Raw genomic sequence first — 17,004 nt, 5'->3', positions numbered from 1 at the left:
AAAAAAAAAAAAAAAAAAGTAAGAGTAATGAAGTTCGCCAGAGTTTTGATGTTGGCTGCGGAGAAGCAGGATCAATGTGTACCAGCCTATACACTGAAGGACAGTTAGTGTGATTTTAGCCACTTAATGATGGCCTCTAACACCTCTCAGTCAGTCGCATAATATTGTTTCAGTGACTATTAAATGCATAGAGTGTGTTACAATTTTGTCCCAAGGTGTTTACTTTTTCATTTCTCAACATTGCCTCTCTTCATACAATAAGGAGGTTATAAGAATAAGACAGGAAATCCAACCCTTGGAAAATAGATCAATGCAGAGAAAACTCATCTCCATCTGGCACACAAACATTCTGAAACAGCCATTTGGAAACAGATATACCCTGCTTATTGGAGAGTGGTAACTCGGTGAGGTGCACACAGTAATGGTTTCATTTTTCTCCAATCACTGCCTTTAATGGTGCTATTGAGAAACTCTTTCAGGTCTTTTAAGGGCATCTGCCACAAACTTTATAGTTTTTGTGTCACTTTAAGGCATAACAATTCCAAACTAGTTTATTTCAATTTAAACCCTTGATCTTACATACAGTTTTAAGTTCCCCTCCTCCCCTGCCCCCAGGGCCCATGAGGCTTCCATTGAGGTCTAGGGATGGGGAAGGACAGGGACCTACTCCTGGGACACTCTTCACTCCTCTCCACCCCTCTCCTACCTCATGCCCTTTATTTCCCCCTAGTGTTGAGGCAGGAGAAGGGCAGGACTGGTGGAAAACAAACAGGGATTATGGGCCATTTCACTCTTACATTCAATCAGAGATGGCACAGAGGGGCCACCAGGACCTTCTGTGGAAATGTCTAAAGGCTTATCCTCCTGTGGGGCTCTATGTGTGTCCCTCCAGGATGCTGGACAAGAGCTCCTCGCCCAGCTCCCAGGATGGAAGACGTATTCCAGGAGGACCTCTGCCATCTCAGCCCCATCGCTGATGGTCTATCCCATAGATTTTGCTCCTATAGTTCTGACTCCAGGTGACTGGCCCTGTTAGATGGGATTGGGAACCCATAAGAGGGGCCAAGCCTGGTACCCAAGTGGTGTTCATTTGACTGACAAGAAACTCATCCCCTCTTACCACACCTCAGTGTGCTTAGTGCAGGCTGTTTCATTTTACCCATTTCTAATTCTCTCTCTTCCCATGTTCTTGCCTCTTAAAGAAGCACAATGATGGATCAGCTGGGGGATGAGTGCTGTCTGAGTCTCCCCTTTGCAGGTCTGCTGAATCTCCATGATTGATTTTCATGGTACCCTGTTTAGGGTAGGGGGTACATTCCCCTCCTCTCACATAGTGGAGGAGATGGAAATAGAGCAGCAGTCCTGCCAGAAGCTTCCTCTCTGTCCTGCTGACCTTCAGCTTACAAGACTGCATGTAGAGATGGTCCTGAGGTGATAGGCAGGTGCAACAAGGCCACTTTGGTCATTGCAAGCAAGACTGGGAAGAAAGCAGTCTGGCCCCCCAGTTCTGTAATACCAGATACGGGCATCTTGGTCCTCAGCTTTTGTTCCTGATCTTCAATTTTGGGTCATAGGAAAGCATCTTCAGTGTCCTGCTACATGAAAACAGAAAGATCTAAAATAACTGTCAAAAGTTGGGCTCTCTAGAAGCATACACAGGGATATTGTTTGGGGTGCAATATGTTTATTGGGGATGAAAGAAAAGAGGAAGGAAGCCAGTTGGTTAGACAAAGTTCAACTGTGATACAAGGCATACAAAGTCTTGGTCAACCTATCAGGAATCTGGATGACAGATCAACCATCAGAGTGTTCCTTATTGAGGCAAACTCTCCAGCTCTTTATATCTCCATCGCACACAGTCACGGAGTATGGACTGCTTGGCCAGGGTGTACTCTGGGACACCCTGGGCGAAATTGTCTCTGCAGCTGAGGCAGACCTTGAAGGAACTGAGATCTGCAGCCTGTCCCTGACCACACACCCCACAGTGGGACAGCTGGTCCTCTTCAAAGGGGAGTCTGGGTGGTGCTGCTTTGTATCTGCCACAAAACACAACTAAAAATCCCCTTGCCCTGCTTTAAATTTTGCTGATCCTATATGCAGGACCATAATGCAAGCGTATTTACCAAGAACAATTACTAGAAAAACTTTTTCTTTTTTTTTTTCAATTGAAGTATAGTTGACTTACAATATCATATTTTTGGGATACAACCTAGTGATTTGATATTTTTATAGATTATGCAACCTTTTAGAGTTTAAAATATAAGATGGTGGTTATATTCCCTATGCTGTACATTACATCTTTGAAATGTATTTATTTTATGCCTCATAGTTTGTACCTCTTAGTCCCCTTCACGTATTTCGCCCCCCCACCCCCACCCCTCTGCCCTCTGGGAACCATGAATTTGTTCTCTGTGTCTTTGAATTAGAATAACTTTGGTGCTTTCTCTAGCTGTTTGTGGAAAAGTAAACTTAGAGACAGTATGGAGGTATCTTAGAAAACTATACGAAGAACTACCATATGACCCAACAATCCCACTCTTGGACATGTATCTGGACAAAACTTTCCTTGAAAAAGACACATGCACCCCCATGTTCATTGCAGCACTATTCACAATAGCCAAGACATGGAAACAACCTAAATGTCCATCAACAGATGATTAGGTTAGGAAGATGTAGTATACATACACAATGGGATACTACTTAGTCATAAAAAGGAACAAAATAATGCCATTTGCAGCAGTCTGGATGGAACTAGAGACTCTCATACTAAGTGAAGTAAGTTAGAAAGAGACAAATACCGTATGATATCACTTATTTCTGGAATCTAATATATGGCACAAATGAACCTTTCCACAGAAAAGAAAATCATGGACTTGGAAAATAGACTTGTGGTTGCCAGGGGTGGGGGCAGGATGGACTGGGAACTTGGGGTTAATAGATGCAAACTATTGCCTTTGGAATGAGATCCTGCTGTGTAGCACTGGGAACTATATCTAGTCACTTATGATGGAGCATGATAATGTGAGAAAAAAGAATGTATTTATGTATGTGTAACTGGGTCACCTTGCTGTGCAGTAGAAAATTGACAGAACACTGTAAACCAGCTATAATTTTAAAAAATAAAAATCATTATATGTATAAAAAAGACGTTAATCTTGGTAAGAAGTTAAAAAAAAAGATCACTGTCAGCATGATTGCGGGGAGGGGTATCCCAGAACCTAAAGTGACAAAGTAAAATCACCACAGCAAATTCTCTGCAAGATGAGCAGTGTTACCGGAATTTAAATAAACATCATATAGCACATCTCTTTTGAATTGTGGAGAGAGTCATTCCTTCAGCCTTCCGAGCCTAAAGAATCTTGAAAATGCCATTGTGGAAGTGATGGAAGTCATTTTCGCACACGTCTTCCAGTGGTAGTCACTGGGGAGTAAAATAAGCATGTTATTCAGCTGGGCTGACTGACACTCATCAGTTGGAATGTAGATCCCTGCCAAGGAACGTTGAGGAGAGGAGGATAGAAAGACTGTTTTTATCATGTTGTTGATGATCATGCAAAGGAATTTATGTGGTTTGTGCAAGAATAGCAATTAATTTTCATGGATTTCTTCCTTGGGTTTCCCCCAATTTCCAAAAAGCAATGGATGGTCCATAGAGGAGGACTTTCCTGAACAGAGATTTAAATCCTTTCCAACATGATTTTTGAATTACAATCATTCTATGTAGATTTGACCAAATGTGCTGTTTTTGCATCCCTTTATGTGCTGTATATTTGAACTGCTCATAGAGTCGCTTGCTGTTTAAACAAACTTTGTGCGTTTGTGAGTAAAACAAGATACATGTGAACGCTTTTGAGGATTCTTATTTTCATATTTATCTTCTGAGCATCTTCAAGTAATTTTTTTTAACCCCATAACCGAAAAGGGGTTAGTTTTTGTAAATAGTGGTTACATTAAATGAGTGGGAAGGAAGGAGGTGGTAAATAACCATGCTATTTATACTTGTCACCTGTCTCCAGGCCAGAAGGGTGTATTCTATTTTTGGTGGATTAATGGAAATAAATGAAAAAGAATAGAGAAGAGAAAGAAAATGGCCACTTTACTGATCTCATGAGAGAAGTGATATCACACAGCAAAACAAGCAAATAAAAACATAACATTCTGAGGCCTCATTAAAAAATGAGTTGCCACTGACAGATGTGTAGTTGTATTCATTTTTAATCTCAGCCATGTGGAGGCAGAAACCCTACTAAAACAGAGCTGCTTCAATCAGTGATATCTATGGAAATGGATCAGAAATAGTGGGTCTCATTTGAAATTGAGGGGTAAAATGGACAACTAGAGGTTTCCTATAAATCTTTGTGAGATGCCCAATAAAGAACTAGCAGGAAATGATAACCGTGAATCTTTAGCAGACCATTAAGAATCTTTGTGCTTCTCCACTTAGTTTTAATGAGAGTTGTGTTATTGCATCTTAACACTGCAGTAATTTAGTAAACTTTCATTTTTTAAAACAAGGACGTAGCCCCAAATAACATTATGGATAATGAACCATTTGTAATTGGGTACAGCATGTCAGTGGAAACCCCTGCTTCTGATATGAGAGCATCTTGGCCAGGGGAAGGATTCTGAGAGCTTCCAGACCCCAAACAGATCTGTTTCTCAGCTCTCATCCAAAGACACGGAGGTCAAGCCTCATAAGAGCACTAACACTGTTAATTCTAATACCTTTTATATTTTTACTACTACTAAGTAACGTGTTTAATCAGATGTTTTGCTAAATTAAATTACTGTAAAACATCTGCATTTTCTCCCCAAATTAGCAGAGTATAAGTAAAAGATGTCGGATAGGCTAATCTTCCCAAGACCGTAAGTCACCTCTGATGAAGAAATAGCAGAATTTCTTTCTTTAAATATTTTTTTGTGAACAACATTAAGAAATAAAGCTGAATTTTTTATATATAATGATTTTTTAAAATTATAGCTGGTTTACAGTGTTCTGTCAATTTTCTACTGTACAGCAAGGTGACCCAGTTACACATACATAAATACATTCTTTTTTCTCACATTATCATGCTCCATCATAAGTGACTAGATATAGTTCCCAGTGCTACACAGCAGGATCTCATTCCAAAGGCAATAGTTTGCATCTATTAACCCCAAGTTCCCAGTCCATCCTGCCCCCACCCCTTGGCAACCACAAGTCTACTTTCCAAGTCTATGATTTTCTTTTCTGTGGAAAGGATCACTTGTGCCATATATTAGATTCCAGATAATAAGATGATATCATATGGTATTTTGTCTTTCTCTTTCTGACTTTCTGAGAGTCAGAAGAGAAAGACTCTCATACTCTTCACTTAGTATGAGAGTCTCTAGTTCCATCCAGATTGCTGCAAATGGCATTATTTTGTTCCTTTTTATGACTAAGTAGTATCCCATTGTGTATGTATACCACATCTCCCTAACCTAATCATCTGTTGATGGACATTTAGGTTGTTTCCATGTCTTGGCTATTGTGAATAGTGCTGCAATGAACATGGGGGTGCATGTGTCTTTTTCAAGGAAAGTTTTGTCCGGATACATGTCCAAGAGTAGGATTGTTGGGTCATATGGTAGTTCTTTGTATAGTTTTCTACAGTACCTCCATACTGTTTTCCATGGTGGTTGTACCAATTTACATTCCCACCAACAGTGCAGGAGGGTTCCCTTTTCTCCACACCCTCTCTAGCATTTGTTATTTGTGGACTTATGAATGATGGCCATTCTGACTGGTGTGAGGTGGTATCTCATGGTAGTTTTGATTTGCATTTCTCTAATAATCAGTGATGTTGAGCATTTTTTCATATTCTTGTTGGTCATCTGTATATCTTCTTTGGAAACATGTCTATTCAGGTCTTTTGCCCATTTTTCAATTGTGGTGTTGGCTTTTTTGCGGTTGAGTTATATAAGTTGTTTGCATATTTTAGAGATTAAGCCCTTATCAGTTGCATCATTTGAAATTATTTTCTCCCATTCTGTAAGTTGTCTTTTTGTTTTCTTTTTGGTTTCCTTTGCTGTGCAAAAGCTTGTCAGTTTGATTAGGTCCCATTGGTTTATTTTTGCTTTTATTTCTGTTGCTTTGGGAGACTGACCTGAGAAAACATTTGTAATATCTTGCCTATGTTCTCTTCCAGGAGTTTGATGGTGTCTTGTCTTATTACATTTAAGTCTTCAAACCATTTTGAGTTTATTTTTGTGCATTGTGTGAGGGTGTGTTCCAATTTCGTTGATTTGCATGCAGCTGTCAAGTTTTATCAACAATACTTGCTGAAAAGACTGTCTTTTTCCCATTTTATGTTCTTGCCTCTTTTGTCAAAGATTAATTGACCATAGGTGTCTGGGTTTATTTCTGGGTTCTCTATTCTGTTCCATTGGTCTGTCTGTCTGTTTTGGTACCAATACCACACTGTCTTGATGACTGTGGCTTTGTAATATTGCCTGAAGTCTGGGAGAGTTATGCCTCCTGCTTGGTTTTTGTTCCTCAGGATTGCTTTGGCAATTCTGGGTCTTTTGTGATTCCATATAAACTTTTGGATTGTTTGTTCTAGTTCTGTGAAAAATGTCATGGGTAATTTGATAGGGATTGTGTTGAATCTATAAATTGCTTTGGGTAGTATGGCCATTTTTATGATATTAATTTTTCCAACCCAGGAGCATGAAATGTCTTTCCATTTCTTTGAATCCTCTTTAATTTCCTTGATTAAAGTTTTATAGTTCTCAGCATATAAGTCTTTCATCTCCTTGGTCAGGTGTATTCCCAGGTATTTTATTTTTTTAGGGTACAATTTTAAAAGATATTGTATTTTTGTATTCCTTTTCTAATATTTCATTGTTAGTATACAGAGATGCAACTGACTTCTGAATGTTAATCTTATATCCTGCTACTTTGCTGAATTTGTTGATCAGTTCAAGTAGTTTTTGGGTTGAGTCCTTAGGGTTTTCTATGTATAGTATCATGTCATCTGCATACAGTGACAGTTTTACCTCTTCTCTTCTGATTTGGATACCTTTTATTTCTTTTGTTTGTCTAATTGCTGTGGCTAGGACCTCTAGTACTATGTTGAATAACAGTGGTGATAGTGGGCGTCCTTGTCTTGTTCCAGATTTTAGTGGGAAGGATGTGTTGCATATTGGGTTTGCAAATAAGAAGAAATATGAAGTGAGGTAGTCTATGGAGAAATAAATAAATAGAACCATTTAGCATCTCTCACTATGCAAGTGTGGGTTTTTTTTTGTCTTTTTGTCTTTTTAGGGCCGTATCTGCAGCATATGGAGGTTCCCAGGCTAGGGGTCTAATCGGAGCTGAAGCTGCCGGCCTACACCACAGCCATAGCAATGCCAGATCCAAGCCGCATCTGCAACCTACACCACAGCTCACAGCTACGCCAGATCCTTAATCCACTGAGCGAGGCCAAGGATCAAACCCTCAACCTCATAGTTCCTAGTCAGATTCGTTTCTGCTGTGCCACAATGGGAACTCCCGTTTTTAACAAGTTCTTTAGGTTTTCTGTAAGACATTGAGAGCCCATGCTTTATGAGATAAAGCATACAAAGCCTTTAATAAAATGCCTAGCACATAATAAGAACTCAATGATTGTAAATTTTCAATAAATCAGATCCTACTCTCAAATGTGTGGAATATAAGGAGACTTTGAGTATATCTGATTTGAATACACAACTTGGAGCAGTAAGATTTTTCTGTCATCTAAATGAAAAGTTTTCCATAGGATTGTCTTCTTTTTTTATAGGAAAGATGATACTTGCATGTTGAAACTCCTAGACTCTTATGTTGAAGGAAGATAAATATGGCATCAAGATATGTTAGCTGCTGATATGGCAGCTCACGAGGTGGTAATTTGTTAATGGGGTCACTGGGTTCTGGTTTTGTAAGTGGAGAAACTTGATTTTATGCAGATCAGAGTTGGTCAGACTTTCTAGAGTAGATTCCCACTGGGAAAAAAAGGGACAAAAGATGGATATGTGAATAAAATACCAGTGTGTTGATTTTCTTTCTCAGGTACAAATACTTTCACTCTGTTGAAGGTATCAGTAATGAATCAAATGTGTGATTAGATGAATGGAGAAAAAAAAGACATTAGGGAATGGATGGTTTTGAGAAGGGATATCCTTTAAACCAGGGAAAAAAAATTATGAATTTTTCCTTTAATAAAGTCAAGTTCAACTTCTTAACTAGTGGACATTTTTTTTTGCTGAAATCGATGTCTTTCACCCTTACTCAGATTCTGTGAAGATTGCTGAATTTGTGCTCCTCAGTTTCATACTTTACTCTTATTGAAAATCATTGTGCAGGCCACATTTTTCCAATGATAGCTACAGCAGTCTCTTTGTCTCCCATCCAGTAAGAGGTGGAGACCATGTCTGTGTCTCCTTCAATCAGGGTGAGCCCTGTGACCACTCCAGTCCTTAGAGTATAGCAGAAGTGACGCTGAGCCAGCTCTGGGACGTAGCCCTTCATAGGCCTGGCAGCTTTTTCTTCCTGATCTTGGAACACTGGCTTTAGGATGCTCCCTGCACCCCATGGTTACCAGGGATATCCATGCATCAACTGCCAGTCCTGTGAGTGAGCCACTTGAATGTCCAGCCCATGTTAGCTCACTACAGCCCCATGTTCTGTCTGACCACAAGTACCTAAGAGTACCTTAGTGGTTTAAAAAAAGTACCTTAGTGGTTTAAAAAGGTACCACAAGTACCTTAGTGGTTAAAAAAACCTCAAGTACCTTAGTGGTTTAAAGAAACAATGTATTATTTTTTTCTCACACTTCTGTAGTTTGCTAGTATGCGTGAGGACCCGGGTTTGATCCCTGGCCTTGCTCAGTGGGTTAAGGATCCAGTGTTGCTACAAGCTGTGGTATAAATTACAGATGAGGCTTGGATCTGGCGTAGCTGTGGCTGTGGTGTAGGCTGGCAGCTGCAGCTCCTGTTCCACCCCTAGCCCATAAACTTCCATGTGCTGTGGGTGCAGCCCTAAAAAAAGACAGAGTCCTTCTGAATATTGTGTTGAGAACAGGGCACAATCCAGATGAGGGGTGATGGCGTCTTAGATTAGGTGGCATTTGAGGAGTGTCAGAGGTCTGGGATTTGATTTTAGCCTATTCATAATGTAATATATTAAACTGTAGCTGACCCAAGATATGAGACTCTTGGGTCAGAGACAAAGGACTTTATGACTCATAGCTTAACAAGCAGCATGATCTTGGTGTTTGTGTGGGTTGCCCTCCTCCTTGCCAAGTCCCTGGGAGGGGGGGCAATGGGATGAGCCCAAATGAACGCTCCATAGTTGGTGGGCATGGGTTGCAGCTGAGGAAGACCAAGCCTAGGAAATCCATCTCTCTTCTAGCAGAAGGGAGTAAGTAAACCTGTCCCTTATCTCGGAGGGTGACATTGTCCCATGCGTTCAGGTTGCTCACTGCAAACACAACCCTAAGAATGGTCTTAACTGAGGAGTAGTCAGGGCCTGGCATTCTTGGGGTACTTGGGAAGAATGTATAGGGACTCTCTGGTGGTTTGCTGGCAGGTTGAAGTGAGAAGTAGTCTCAACATATCTTTAGAATAAAGCTAAAAAGATGTTTCTGGGGGCTTTCATTTGTAAGACATTTTTCTAAATGATCAACCTTTTATTTTATTTATTTATTTATTTTGCTTTTTAGGGCCACACCCATGGCATATGGAGGTTCCCAGGCTAGGGGTCTAATCGGAGCTACAGCTGTCAGCCTACACTACAGCCACAGCAACATAGGATCCGAGCTGCATCTGTGACCCACACCATAGCTCATGGCAACACCGGATCCTTAACCCATTGAGCGAGGCCAGGGATCAAACTCACAACCTCATGGTTCCTAGTCGGATTCGTTTCCACTGCGCCATGACAGGAACTCTACCTTTTATTAATTTATCTTTTTTGAAAACAGTTTTATCCAAAAGCTTTGGGAGTACTGTATATTCACTTTCAGAATAATGAATACACCTCACCTTACCCAAAACTTCAAAATAATACATCACGTCCCAAGAGGCTTGAAGGTCCTCTTGAAAGAACAGATTAACATCTGAATATTTTACTTCATCTCAGAGTTGTCAACTAGTAAGATAATGCACTAGGTAATACAGTTTATATAAAGGGGAGAAATTATATTTAACTTTTTTCTAACTAAGGAAAACACTTTCTTGTTGCAAATTCTACTGCTTGTATCATCGGCCTCTAGAAGATATCCACTTTCAAACTTTGTTGTGCATTTGTGCAGATTTCCAATTATAACCTCCTTTAACTTTGCCAGTGATTCAAACATCCAAATTTACAAGATAGTACTTGCATTATCTTTATTTTATCAAAGAACCAAGCATAGAATCTTGTTATATCCTGCACTTTCCTTTTTTAATAACAGAGATGATTAAAATAATACTCAAGTTGTTGCAAGCAACTTTTCAGCAAACCAAGTTGTGTTTGAACTTCTTAAATTAGTTTCTCTGTCTAAGTATTTTAGTTCTCCAGATTACAGTTATACGTAATTAATGAAAATAGTTAAAGCTCTGAATGCTAGAGGATGATCAGCAGAAAGCCTAATTAATATGTTCCACTGAAACTTGTGGTCCTGATAGATCATTCCTTCAAGCTGTAGTTCTCAATGATATCTAGACATTAGAGCCATTCAGTGCCTGGAATACAGCGCAGAGAGTATCAGTGCCCAGTAGTACTTGGAAATTCTGACTCAATTGACTTTGAATGACCCCAGGCATTAGTATTTTTTTTTTTTTTTTTGAGTGTCATGGGTGAATATAATGTTTAACTAGCATTGAGAACCACTGCACTACTGAATTCCAAAATACGACTCTCCCTAATTCAGTAGTTGGTGCCCAGTATACTGTGCCACTACATATATTAGAAATAAAATAGTTCACAGAGAGAGGCAATTAATTCTCAAATATCCCGAGTCTCTTCTTCTTTGTCTTTTTCTTCATGGAACTTTAATCATTAGTTTGCCCTTCTTGCTCGTCCTCTCTACGTGCCCTAAAACTTCCAAATCTCTAAACACCATCTACACAAACTGTAGTATCTTCCTAATGTTAGTGATAGAACCCAGACTCCATCTAGCTGGGGGCCACTCTCCCAATTATGTTACCTATTACCAAACCAAACTTGCGTTTGCTTATCCACGCGCAGTAAAACCAATCTCTTGACCCTGAGTTGTGGTGCAGGAAAGTGCAGCGTTTATAGCAGGGCGCCAAGGAAGAAGTCCAGGGCAGCTAGTGCTCAAAACTCCTGGATAGGTTTGAGCAAAGTGTTGCTAAAGGCAAGGTAAGGGATAGGAGGCCCAAGTATGTGATCAGCTCATGCACTGTTTGCTGGTTGCTGGTGAGGGAACAGGGTGGTGTCACAGGGGTTAACATTTTCAATCCTTATGGGCTTCAATCCAGTAGGTCTGGGGGCTACTCACGATCCTCAAGTAGTTCATTTCTTCCATTCGGTGGTGGTTTTAGCATCTGTAAAACAACTCAAAGTGTGCATCAGATACTGTTATCGAGGGCCTTCAGAGAGGAGCTCAAGCAGAGGAGGTGGGGGAGGGTCTGTCAGGGAAGGCCCCGGGGGGGTCCTGTGGAAATTGCCTCCAGCATTTCAACTCCCTGGCTAGTGGGACTCCAAAGCCTTCTCTAAGATTTCTGCAGATTCTCAGGTATATTCATTCTCTAGCCATAGGCTGTGGTGTAGGTCACAGATACAGCTTGGATCCTGTGGCTGTGTCTGTGTTATAGGCCAGCAGCCGCAGCTCCAATTTGACCCCTAGCCTGGGAACCTCCATATGGCGTGGGTGGGCTGTAAAAAGAAAAAAAAACAAACCCAAAGAATGAGAGTGTACAGTAATATATGCCTCTGCCTCTGATATTCTTTTGCAGGGTTTTTTTGTGTTTTTTTTTTTTTTCTGTCTTTTTGCCTTTTCTAGGGCTGCCCCCGCGGCGCGGCACATAGAGGCTGCCAGGCCAGGGGTCCAATCGGAGCTATAGCCGCAGGCCTACAGCCACTGCAATGCCATATCCGAGCTGTGCCTACGACCCACACCAAAGCTTGTGGCTATGCTGGGTCCCTAACCCACTGAGCAAGGCCAGGGATCGAATACACAACCTCATGGCTCCTAGTCAGATTCATTAACCACTGAGCCATAATGGGAACTCCCTTTGCAGGTTTTTTTATTTCCTTTTTCTATTAGAGGCTTTCTTTCAACCTCACCCTATCAGCCAGAGCCATGACTTTATGTCCTCAACAAGTTAGGCTTGAGGTAAGGGAGAGAGTAGAATGGGAGGGACTGGGAGGAGTGAAGGTGCTGGCCTCAGAAGCCAGATTCCCTGAGATCAAATGTCAGTTCTGCCATTTAGTATCTGAGTGATATTGGGCAACTTGCTGACCTGTTTATGTCTATTCTATACCTGTAAAATGAGGATAATGCTAGTTCCCACCTCACAGGGGTACTATAAAAATGAAGTTAATACATGTAGGATGTTTAGCTCTTAGTACCATTATTTAAGAGCTCAATAATAACACATAAATAGACTTAGCATATTTTATGTCTTTACTGAGCTACCATCATTAAGAGATTTCACTGACCACGGTTGATAGCAACTGAAATTGCCATTTATGTGAGCAGAATTTGAGATCATAGCCCATGGGGGCGAGCATATCCCATCACCTCTGCAGATGATAATACCAATGCACCAAAGTGACTTATTTTATCATTCAAGAGATGAAATGCTATCTCATTTGTCATAGAAATTTCCCTTGTACTTTCTATGGGGAATTCGCTTCCTTTAAATGAGAGTGAAAATCCTGAAGAAGACATCTGTTTTGTCTTAGACATTGTGTATGTTGTTATATTTGCAATGATAGCATGTATTTTTTTGGTTTTCTAGCCACAAGTACAGAAAATGTTGCGGTCACATTTTACTCTGCTTTAAACATCTGGTGTCAACGCAAGAAAAAAGGAAAACACGTGATTGTACTGTCAGAGTTAATAATTCAGGAATATTGATCCACTCTTGTAATCATCTATATAGTATATCATATTAGGCCCTTGTGAGTTTTTCTCCTTAGTGTCACTTAGTGAATTTTATAACTAGCATTAAAACACACACACACACACACACACACACACACATATTTAGTCAGGTGCATAGTTCTCACTTATCTCTGAGGCTGCTTTGTAGAAACTGGTTTTGAGTACTCTAGAGACAAAGCTTATCATCACCCTCACTGAACCCATGTTGAACATCAGCTGGAGAGCAAATGACCCATAACCCCCAAATAATGTCCTCGCAGGTGGGAAAGTTCCAATGACACTAGGAAGGGGCAGTCTCTAACCAGCTGTCGTGGTGCAGCTCTCTAACCTCCACTGCATGCAGAAAGAAGATATTACAGTGTTTGAAGTTTAATACGGTTTCAGACTTTCAGCCACCCTTCTGTTTAAAACCAATTCTACTTTCGGCTTCTGCCTTCTGCATTTCATGTTCCACACAGTCATTTCCTTTATTTTGTAGAAGAGCATTAACTTCCACTGCACTGTCACATTTTACTATGCATTAAGCATCTGGTATCAATAGACTAAACAACACAGAAAGCAGGATTATGCTGTCAGACTTAATAATTCAGAAATATTAACCAGCTCTCATAATTATCAGTAGTTCCTCATGCATAATTGGCCCTCGATGTACACTTTATACTTCTCTGTAACTCTCTGCATACCAGTATAAGATAACAGTGCCTAATCTTTTATGTAACTAACAGAGTTAATTTGGTTAAATGAAATCAATTCATCAGAGAGAGTAGTTCCTTGCCACAAAAGAATTAGTTAACCACAAACACATTCAAACACATGTGTACACACCTTACCAAACAGCTACTTTAGAACAGCACAACACACTTAAATTGTATACAGTAACAGAAAAGGAAAGCTACTTAGCCTTAATCAAAGTTGAGAAAGGAGGAAAGTAAACCAGGTCCAAGAAGACCTTGCCTTTAATGTCTATGGCTTGGTTCATTGCAAGCTTCAGTTTGAGACCATTTGCCTCCCTGTTTAATTAAACGTATTTGTCATCTGCTATGACTCCTCACCTGTAATACTGCAGGATTGTTCAAGATCTGCTTTATACTTGGGCTTAAACCGCTTTCCTGAAATTTCAGCCTATTGTCTCCAGTGGGGACTTGTTGTGTTGAATCCTGAGCCAAAGCAGGGAGCACTGGCCAGAAGTTCTTGTTCTTATAGCATCCTTAGTTGAGACTTTCTAGTTGAAAGTCAGTCTCATGTATTGACTATGGACACACTTCTGAAACAGTTACCTGGTTGATAGCAACATTTTACCTGTGGCTGCAGTTCCAGGTGTCTTCCTTGCCTCTCTGCTGCTATTTCTTAAGATTGTCAGTATATCTGAGAGGAGTGACCGCTTTTCTCTTGGTAATTTCCTGCCATTCATGTGAAATGGGCTTTGTAAGGGTGCCAAGAAACTGGCTAAAAGCAATGGCAGCAGTGGCCGCATGGGAGTGAATGTGCCCTGAGGGACAAGGGAGGTTTATAGATCAGCAAAGGGAGCAAGCTCCAATGGCTTCTTCTGTTTATGTCCCCAAACAGGGTCAAATATTTTTTATTGCTTTCTGTTTCTTAACTATGTTCAGATGGATAAAACTTGTGGCTCTCTGAGCTCTGTATGGGGGAGATGGAATATGTTTTGTAAAGAAAGACCTTTCATGAAGAAAGGACCCAGTGAATGCATTATCCTAGAGTGACTGCTCTTCAGAGCTGCGGGGGTGGTGGTGGTGGGGAGGTGGTGGGAGGTGGGAGGCCGCCTGTCACTCACAAAGGCATTCCTAGAGGGAACTAGCATAGCAGATGCTATTTCCTATCTGATTTCTTAAGGGTTCGTTGCATAAACTAACCCTTTTCATCTCTATCATTAAGGTTCCTAGTGACAAGAAAAAGAGGGAAGTTCTTAGGGTATAGGATGGGAGGCTTCAGAGGTAAGAAGGAGGAAGTAGAAGATGGTAATGAACAAGCTCATTTATTTCAGCAAATCTAACTCCTGGACTAAAAAGCGAAGTAATACTTCACTACAAGAGTTATTTAACCTGTTTGAGACTCAGTTTCCTCATTCGTAAAATTAGCATAATGGCATTCAAATAATAGAGGTTTTCTGAGGATTAAGTTTATTTGGTAAAGCACTAATAAGCATGATACATAAGAAATGCTCTTACATTTTACCTGTACAGATCCCATTTTCCTAAAATACATTGAACATTAGTGCCCAAATTAGATGTAACCTTTTTTATATTAACATGCTGTGACTAAATTAAATGATTACATATCATTATCTAAAATGAAATGTTATGAACATTGCATTTAAATTGTTCATTTTTCTTTAAACAAAGGCTTTTAAAAGTTTTCTACTTTAGGAAAAGCAATGTGATTGCAACTTACAGCAAGTGTAATATTTCCCTCAAGAATTTAATCAACAGGGGAAACATTTTAAGACCTTATTTAGAGGGAAAAACTTCAGAAATACATGTCATAAAATAATAACATCTTAGAAGATTCAGGTGTGATTCCTAATGCATAAATGGCAATAGAACCCCTAAAAAGAGACAGTAGATCTAACAATTCATTTTTAAAACATCTTTGTTTTTGTTTCTTTTTTTGGTTTAGAAGTATATTGAGCTCTCTCTATATGCCAAGCATGGTGCTATGAACAGAGAATACAATACAAAATAAAACACAGTCACTGACCTCAAGTTGACAGACATAATAACACCAGTTCCTAAAAATTTAAATGCTGTGATAGACAGCGGCACTAGTCTTATTGGACCACGGATAAAGTGAACATGACTTGAGAAGAGCTTCCTGAAGGAGGTACCACCTCTGTTGAGTCTAATAGAAGTAGGCAAAGATGGAGAAGGTGTTCCAGGCAGAGACTTCAGCCAAGGTGTGGTATGTACACTGGTGGGCGTGGCCAAGGAACTGCAAGCGTAGGTGAGAGGGAAAGTATGAAACAGGGGCAAAAGCAAGGTGTGGCATCAGGTCAGGTAGAGCTCCATCAAGGAGCTTTAAGTTAACCCGGCAGACAGGTGAATATTTAGAGGGTTCGCCAGGGCATTCAGTCAGGTTTATATTTAAAATAAAACACTCTGACATTTTTATGGAAGCAGTATTTAACAAAGATTTTGAGCATAATATGTTGAAAGAGATACCATGTATTACCTTCAGGTTATGAAAAATGAAGACCTGACTTAGGAGAGTGGTATGTAGTATTCCACCATTATGCTCTCATGCACTCATGACACACTTGAAAAGGCATACATGCACCCTTAGTTATGGAGCACTCTTTGGAAGATGGGAAACAACCCGAGTGTTTTTGTTTAATGCCCAGATTTGAATATGTAGACTCTCGATCATTGCAATGAGGATGTCTGAGAGTAGCTGGAGAGATCAGAAAATTGTATTTATCAGGTTCTTTCAATCATCTCATATTGAGTTCCCTCTTGCTTGACAAAGGTAATGTTGCTGCTTTATGAAGCAACTTCAATTAGGACGCGATCCGAGGAAAGAGACAATACTCCAATACTCGTTGGCAGATTAGCCCCACATTATTATCTTACCCTGTATTTCCTGCTCATTAATAATCCCTAGTCATATGCTATGCATTAAGAATAAGGCCTATGTTATTGACTATCAACACTATTTTACAATTTTGTTTGAAAATTCTATCCAACTTAATAAGACAAGGAAAAAGTATAATGAAAAGAAGTATTGGAAATTAGCTGATAAATATCTTTATTATTTTTCTTTTTGTTAAACACAAAGGAATCAACTCTAAGAACTTTGAGAACTAATATGGATGTTCAGTAATGTGACAGGTTATGAAGTACAATTGACTCTTGAACAATGCAGGGGTTTAGCACACCAACCCACAGCACAGTTG

The 17,004-nt window shown here is 40.0% G+C and overlaps 1 long non-coding RNA gene across 1 annotated transcript in view; it reads left to right on the top strand.

The window, feature by feature from the left end:
- LOC102167557 (uncharacterized) overlaps positions 1 to 17,004 on the top strand; it is a 289,014-nt gene that overhangs the window by 28,337 nt on the left and 243,673 nt on the right. The window lies entirely within an intron of this gene.

The sequence above is a fragment of the Sus scrofa genome, chromosome 4 (genome assembly GCF_054392235.1).
Source record: "Sus scrofa isolate SSC_HxYL_T2T_F1_AM1 chromosome 4, Sscrofa_HxYL_maternal_Yorkshire_Landrace_v2.0, whole genome shotgun sequence".
NCBI lineage: Eukaryota > Metazoa > Chordata > Mammalia > Artiodactyla > Suidae > Sus > Sus scrofa.
Note: the sequence above shows the minus strand (reverse complement) of the source record. Positions and strands in the feature narration are given on the sequence as shown.